The 8,377-nt window shown below is 34.9% G+C and overlaps 1 pseudogene; it reads left to right on the top strand.

Moving 5' to 3' along the window:
- The first annotated feature begins 1,420 nt into the window (after positions 1 to 1,420).
- Positions 1,421 to 7,945, top strand: LOC107261268 (annotated as a pseudogene).
- Positions 7,946 to 8,377: the final 432 nt, after the last annotated feature.

The raw sequence follows: 8,377 nt of genomic DNA, 5'->3' as shown, positions 1-8,377 counted from the left end.
AAATTAATGAAATTAATTAATATTAAATTAAATCAAAAAATTATAATTTAATTATATTCTTTTAATATATAAATAAATTATAAAAAATCATATATATAAAGCTTGGAGTTGATTATCACAGATGATACTAATATAGTAATATTAGTGAAGGTAAATTGATATTATCATTTTATTTAATATTTATTTTTTACTGAAGCATAGCATGCAATAGTTTAACATAATAAGATAAGAGTGGCACTAACATAATAATATGAAGGTAAACCAATATTTTAATTTTATTTAATATTTATTTTTAACTAAGAAATGTAATAATTTAACGTAATAAAATGAGAGGATGCTAAAATTAGTTATGGAAATAGAGGGATCTACTTGTATATTTTAACAAAGTTTAGGAATATTAAAACATTTAATTCATTAGGAATATATTGGGCATAATATTTACAATGTCTATATTTAATTTAAAGGCGTAATAGTTTAAAGGAATTAAAAGATAAGAATATTAAAATAGTTATTAAAAACATAAAAATCTACTAATATAATTGATATAACTTAGGAATGTTAAAATAAATAACTCTTTTTAATATTATAAAATTTTAATAAATATTAAACTATTTTAAAATAATAATTTATTCATTTATTAATCACATATAATAGTAATAGGACAAATATTATTGATATGCTATTTTTAAGATTAAATATTTTTTATATAATTAGAAAATTAAGTTATTAATTAATATATTAAAAATTATAATTAAGTATTATTTTATAGAATTAAAATTATTATTTAATTAAAAAATAACTTATTAGTTATACTCTTAACTATACAAGAAACGTAAATATTATACATCAATGTAATATTTGTATTAAAAATTCATAAAAATATTATATATAGAAAATAAATACCCATTAAAAAATATTATATGTTAAACTATTAATTGTACATGTAATTAATATTAGAAATATAGACTATAATTTTTAGGATCGGAAATCATTATATAATTAAGGAAACTACTTTATTAATTACCATAATATTTACAATATCATTAAAATAATAATTATTTGAATCAAAATTAGAAAAATTTGTTGTTATTGTTTAGATTTGGTGTATGCCACCATCTATAAACCAAATTTATAAATAATTAATATATATTTACTAATTTTAAATAATAGAATATATATTTATCATCAAATTTCAAATATAATTCACTCATATGTAAATGTCACCCTCTTATTAACTATGATTTATACATCAAATCTAAATAAAAAAGATCTTAATTAATTAATTAATAAAGCCAATATATATAATATATTTGTCATTCATTATTTTTTTCTATTATTTAGACTTGGCTAATATGCCAAAATTGGATAAGCTTCTAGAAGCTGAAAAGTAGGGTTGGGTTCTATCTTCTTTTTTGGTAGATGGGTTGGTTTCTAGCCTCTGCACTGTGTTTTATTTTATAACATTTTATTATATTCTCTCTCCTCGTGGCTGGGATTTTGTCGCGAAGATGAAACGACGCCCAGGTCTTTGAAGTTTCATGGAAGTCTTTTTCGGCCATGTTTGGTACCTCGTAATATCATAGTGACATGAAGGTGTTCCAAAACCAATAAAATATGAAGCAAACGTTTTTGGAATGGAGCACGTAATTGATCAAACCAGATACAAGTTGCTGCAAGAAAATCCTGAGTGTCAATGTATAAAGTTCTTGGGCTCCTTCTTGGCTCCTTTTCAACCTTACTCGCAACAGCATACTCCACAGCTGATGGCATAAATTCAACTCCATCACTTAGAGACGGTGAGACTTTAATTTTTTGCTGGTGGAACATTTGAACTGGGTTTCTTCAGCCCAGGCAGTTCCAAGAACCGATACCTGGGTATCTGGTACCACAAAATACCTGTAATGACTGTAATTTGGTTAGCCAACAAAAAAGTACCGCTTGCCGACTTGTCAGGTGTTCTAAAGATCACTAACCAGGGAGTTCTTCTCTTTCATAATCAAAATGGAAGTGTAATTTGGTCTTCCAACTCATCAAGATCTACGAATCCTGTGGGACAGCTATTGGACACAAGAAATCTCGTCGTGAAGGATGAAGGAGGTGATAACAAACCAGAGAACTTACTGTGGCTGTTGGAATATGTGAGCTTATCTTGGAAGCAAACACATGGTTTCCAGCAGTTTTCCATAGCTTGTAAGTCCCGTATAATATTTAATTTTTTGTTTGACTTTGTACAAGTTCCTATATTAGTGGCATTGGAAACTACTAGCTTGTAAGTCCCCATGTAGTATTTAATTTCTTATTTGATTTTGTACAAGTTCCTAGGCATTGGGAACTACAACTTTTGTAATCTTATTCTCTATTTAAATCAAATGTTAAAGGCTGAAAATATAAAGAAAAAAAAACATATTTTCCAGCCATTTCCTTTCAATTTCTCTTCATCATTTCCATATTTCTTAAGAACTTGAGCTCAGATTTAGTTTAGTTTATAAGAACTTTAGCTTAAACTCAGCTAAGTTCTATTTCATTTCCGCATTTACAGTGGTATCAGAGCTCCTGTCCTACGGGCTGTGAGGCTAAAAACAGAAAATTTAGAGAGTCAAACACGTGAGGGAGAGAAATACCAAGTGTTTGAAAGATTTGTGAGATTTTTTGAAAAAGAAAAAGAAGAACAAGAACAAGAACAAAACCAGAAAAATGGCTTCAAGTAGCTCATCAGCTCCAGCAGCTCCTACCTTCAACGGATCACTTTATCATTTGTGGTCGGTGAAGATGAAAACTTACCTCAAATCTCAAGGTCTATGGAAAGTGGTTGAGACAGATGAAGATCCTCCCGCTCTCAGGCCAAATCCAACAGTAGCTCAGCTCAGAGACCATGAAGAACAGCTCCTCAGGAAAGATAAAGCCTTGACTTGAATCCGCTCAAGCTTGGCAGATCATGTTTTCACCAGCATCATGGACCTGGAAACACCCAAAGCTGTTTGGGATTACCTCAAAGAGAGCTTTGAAGGCACTAACCGAGTGAAAGCTATGAAGCTCTTAACGCTCAAGAGAGAATTTGAGCTGCTCAAGATGAAGGATGACGAGCTAGTGAAAGATTATTCATCAAGAATGATGGATCTTGTAAACCAAATTAGGCTGTATGGTGAAGCTCTACCTGATCAGAGAGTGGTAGAGAAGATTATGGTCAGCATACCAAGAAAATTTGAAGCTAATATTTCAGCTATTGAAGAGTCATGTGATTTGCAGAGGCTAACAGTAGTTGAGCTCATTAGCAAATTAGTAGCTCAAGAACAAAGAAGCTCAATGAGAGATGAAGAGACAACTGAAGGTGCTCTCTTTGTTTCTCATAAAGGAAAGAAGCCAAACAGCAGAAATAGAAGAGGTACTAGCTACAAAAATCGAGCTCCAAAAAATTCGAGCTCAAAACAGGGCAAGCTTCCTCCTTGCTCCATTTGCAAGAAAACAAACCATGCTGAAAAAGATTGTTGGTACAAAGATGGTGAAAAACCAAAGTACAAATGCAGCTTTTGCAACAAGATTGGCCACACCGAAAAGTTTTGCAGAGCTAAGAAAGCTCAACAAGCTCAGACGCAAGCTCAAGAGCAGGTCCTTGCAGCTGAGGAGGAGAAATCACATCCAAGAGAGCATTTATTCATGGCTTCTCAAGCTAACAAAACAAATTTCGAATTACACTTGGCTCATGAGCGTTGGATGTACTAGCCACATGACACCAGATGCTACAAGTTTTACTAGCCTTGACGAGTCAATAACAACCAGAGTGAAGCTGAGAGATGGCTCAACGGTTCAAGCTAGAGGAAGAAGCTCAATTTCTATCAACACTAAGAAAGGTATCAAAGTTATCTCAGATGTTCTTTACATACCTGAGCTCAATCAAAATTTGCTTAGTGTGCCTCAAATGATTAGAAAAGGTTATGGTGTCTATTTCAAAAATGCATGCTGCTATATTTTAGATACCTGTGGTGTTGAGATAGCTAAAGTCAAGATGATTGGTAATAGCTTTTATTTGAAGCTAGATGTTATTTAGACATGTGCATTTAATGTAAAAGAGGATGATAGCTTGAAATGGCATAAGAGGCTAGGCCACTACAATTTTAGAACTTTAAAAGAGATGCATGATTTAGAGCTAGTTTTGAGTATGCCTGAAATTGTAGCTCCGAGTAGAGTGTGAGGGTCATAAGCTCGGAATTCACAAAGAACTCCTTTTCCAAAAGGCGGAGTCACTAGAGCTACTGAAAAGCTAGAAATTGTGCATTCAGATATTTGTGGTCCTATGGCAACACCTTCTTTGAGTGAAAACAGGTACTTTGTGCTCTTTATTGATGATTTTTCGAGGATGACTTGGGTGCACTTCCTCAAAACCAAGTCCTCAGTTTTTTCAATTTTCAAAAATTTCAAGAAGCTAGTGGAAACTCAAAGTAGCTGCAAGCTTAAGGTGTTGAGAACTGACAATGGTAGAGAGTACACTTCACAAGAATTCAACTCCTTTTGCCAAGAAGAAGGCATCCTACACCAGCTCACAGTTCCATATTCTCCACAACAAAATGGAGTCTCAGAAAGAAAGAATAGAACTGTGATGAACATGGCTAGAAGCATGCTGTTTGAGAAGAAGCTACCAAAGACTTTTTGGGCTGAAGCTGTAGCTACTTCAGTATATTTGTTGAATAGAATTGCAACGAAGGCAGTGGAAGGCAAGACCCTATATGAAGCTTGGAATGGTGTCAAGCTTTCAGTTGAGCATCTCAGAATTTTTGGCTCAATATGCTATTTTCACATTCCTACAGTCAAAAGAACGAAGCTAGATCAGAGAGCTATGAAGGGTATATTTGTAGGCTATTCAACAGAGTCCAAAGGCTATAGAATTTTTTAGCTCAACAATAAAAGAATTAAGCTCAGCAGAGATGTGAGCTTTGATGAGAGCTCTTTTTGGAATTGGGATTCACATGAAGTCGAGAAGCATGAGCTCCCTTCCTTATTAGCTCATACTTTTGAAGTGCAAGAAGAAGAGAACGTCAATGACGAGCTATTTGATGTGCACAACACTAGTGACACTCAAGTGCTCAGAACAAGACCGTTAGCTGAGGTGTATGAAAGATGCAATTTTGTCTTCGTTGAGCCAGCTAACTTTGATGAAGCTTCCAAGCATCCAGAATGGATTGAAGCTATGAAAACTGAAATTCAAATGATAGAAAAGAACAACACTTGGCTGCTCACTGAGCTACCACAAAACAAGCAAGCTATAAGAGTCAAATGGGTGTTCAGAACCAAGTACAATCCTGATGGCTCAATCATCAAGCTCAAGGCCAGATTAGTTGTGAAGGGCTATGCTCAAGTTGCGGGTAGTGACTATGGAGATACCTTTGCTCCAGTAGCTAGATATGACACTATCAAGTTGCTGTTGTCTTTTGCAGCTCAAATGGGCTGGAAAGTTTTCCATCTCGATGTGAAATCAGCATTCTTAAATGGTGAGCTCAAGGAGGAGCTCTACATAGAGCAACCAAAAGGTTTCCAAGTGAGAGGAAGAGAAGATGAGGTGTACAAGCTAAGAAAGGCTTTGTACGAGCTGAAGCAAGCTCCAAGAGCTTGGTACCATAAAATTGATGCTCACTTGATGCAACAAGGGTTCAAGAGAAGTGATAATGCAGCCACTCTTTATTTGAAGCAAGAAGATGGAGAGCTCAAGATAGTGGTTTCATTATATGTTAATGACCTTCTTGTTACTGGTAGCTAAGAAGAAGCTGTTTCAGAACTCAAGAAGCAAATGGAAAGTGTTTTTGAGATGTCCGATTTGGGCTTAATGAACTATTTTCTTGGGATGAAAATTCATCAATGCTCCTCAGGAATTTTGATATCTCAAAGAAAGTATGCTCTTGACGTTTTGAAGAAGTTTAAGCTAGAAGCTTGTAAAGAAGTTGCAGCTCCAATAGCTCAGAATGAAAAGCTTTCGAAGAATGATGGAGAAAAGCTAGAAAACCCAACTGTGGCTGAAGCATTGTTGGCGGTTACTGTATCTTTCGTACAAGACTCGACCTAATGTATCCAGCTAGCCTTCTTTCAAGATTCATGAGCTATCCTACGAGTGTGCATCTAGGAGTAGCTAAAAGAGTTCTCAAGTTCTTAAAGGGTACCGCGAAGGATGGTATTTGGTATCACAGGCTTGACCAAATTGAGCTACAAGGTTATGCTGATAGTGATTGGGCTGGAAGTGTGGATGACATGAAGAGCACCTCAGGCTATGTGTTCTCGCTAGGCTCAGGTGCAATTTGCTGGAACTCAAAGAAACAAGAAGTTGTAGCTCAATCAATGATCAAATCAAGCTATATGGCTTAGGAAGCTCTTGTCAGATTTGTGTGTTGAGCTAGACAAACCAACTATAATCTATTGTGACAACAAGTCAGCAATTGCTATAGCTGAAAATCCAGTTCAACATGGACGAACCAAGCACATCAATATGAAGTTTCACTCCATTAGAGAAGCTGAGAAGAATTTGGAGATCAAGCTCCAGCATTGCTCTTCAGAAGAGCAGCTTGCTGATCTCTTTACCAAACCATTATCAAGACCGAGAATTGATTTTTTGAAGAATCAGCTAGGAGCTTCTAAGAACAACCTCAAGGAGGAGTGTTGGAACATGTGAGCTTGTCTTGGAAACAAGCACATGGTTTCCAGCAGTTTTCCATAGCTTGTAAGTCCTCATGTAGTATTTAATTTCTTGTTTGACTTTGTACAAGTTCATATGTTAGTGGCATTGGGAACTACTAGCTTGTAAGTCCCCATGTAGTATTTAATTTCTTATTTGACTTTGTACAAGTTTCTATGTTAGTGGCATTGGGAACTACAACGTTTATAATCTCATTCTCTATTTAAATCAAATGTTAAAGGCTAAAAATATAAGGAAAAAAAACATATTTTCCAGCCATTTCCTCTCAATTTCTCTTCATCATTTCCATATTTCTTAAGAACTTGAGCTCAGATTTAGCTCAGTTTATAAGAACTTTAGCTCAAACCCAACTAAGTTCTATTTCATTTCCACATTTACAGTGGCAAAGCTATGACTACCCATCCGAATCTCTACCGCCAGGAATGAAGCTTGGAAAGGATACAAGAACTGGTCTGGATAGGTACTTGTCAACATGGAAGGCACCTGATGATCCATCTCCAGGTGATTATACTTTACGATTAGAACTTCGCGGATATCCTGAGCTTTTTATGAGCAAGGGTTCAATTAAGAAGTTTCGGCTTGGACCATAGGATGGTGTACGATTTAGTGGAACACCTCAACTAAATCCAACTCCTTTGTACTGGTATGATTTTATTATGAATGAGGAGATATATTGGAGCTTTCATGCTGCCAATGCCTCGTCATTATCAATGAGACTGGTGCTAAATAAAGATGGAAACGCCAAGGGCTTTGCATGGATTGAAAAAACTCGAGGATGGGTGCCTTTTCGATCAACATATAATGATGAGTGTGATAATTATGCGCAATGTGGTGCATATGGTAGCTGTAACATTAATAATGCTAAATTATGTAGTTTCTTGAAAGGATTTGCGCCAAATACCACAACAGAGTGGGATATGATGGGCTGGTCGGACGGATGCATCATAAGGACTCCGCTAAATTGCTCTACAGATAGTTTCCAAAAAGTACTCTGGGCTGAAATTGCCAGAAACAAAAAATTCCTGGTTTAACAAGAGTATGAATCTTCAGGAATGTGAGGTTACGTGCAAGAAGAATTGCTCCTGCATAGCTTATTCAACTTTGGACATCAGGGAAGGAGGAAGTGGATGTTTGCTCTGGTTTGGTGATCTCATTGATATTAGACAATTTAATGAATATGGACAAGACATTTATATAACAATGGCTGCATCAGAAATAGGAATCAACTACCTCCTAAATCTGAGAACTTGGTTTGTAATTCTGAGATAATAGTAAATGCTACGGGAACAATTTCCTAGAATTGTTAATTATACCAGTGTTAAGCTATGCACTTAGTTTCTATTTGGTCACTTAATTAGGCTTAGGTAAGAATCTCTCTAATTTTAGTTTGCTTCATAAAAGTCACTTAATTTTAATTTGGGTTGCATAATGGTCAATTAATTCTAATTTATTTTATAAAAATCATTTAAGTTTAATTTGAGTTGCATTTCACTTTAGTTTGAGTTTCAATCTGTTTTATGTTTCCATCGGCATCAAATTCACGAAATCTAATACTAACACTATTTTCTTCATCTTTATTAATATTATTCACTTTATTAGGCATCTTCATTTAAAGATGTTTTTCCTTTGCTACAACTACCTAGAATATCTCTCTCAATATCTATATCAATACTTCTCAAAAAGTGAATCATTTCCATGAGA

This window comes from Ricinus communis, chromosome 2, assembly GCF_019578655.1.
Source record: "Ricinus communis isolate WT05 ecotype wild-type chromosome 2, ASM1957865v1, whole genome shotgun sequence".
Taxonomy (NCBI): Eukaryota; Viridiplantae; Streptophyta; class Magnoliopsida; order Malpighiales; family Euphorbiaceae; genus Ricinus; species Ricinus communis.
The sequence above is the reverse complement of the archived record's forward strand: the minus strand, read 5'-3'. Positions and strand labels throughout refer to the sequence as shown.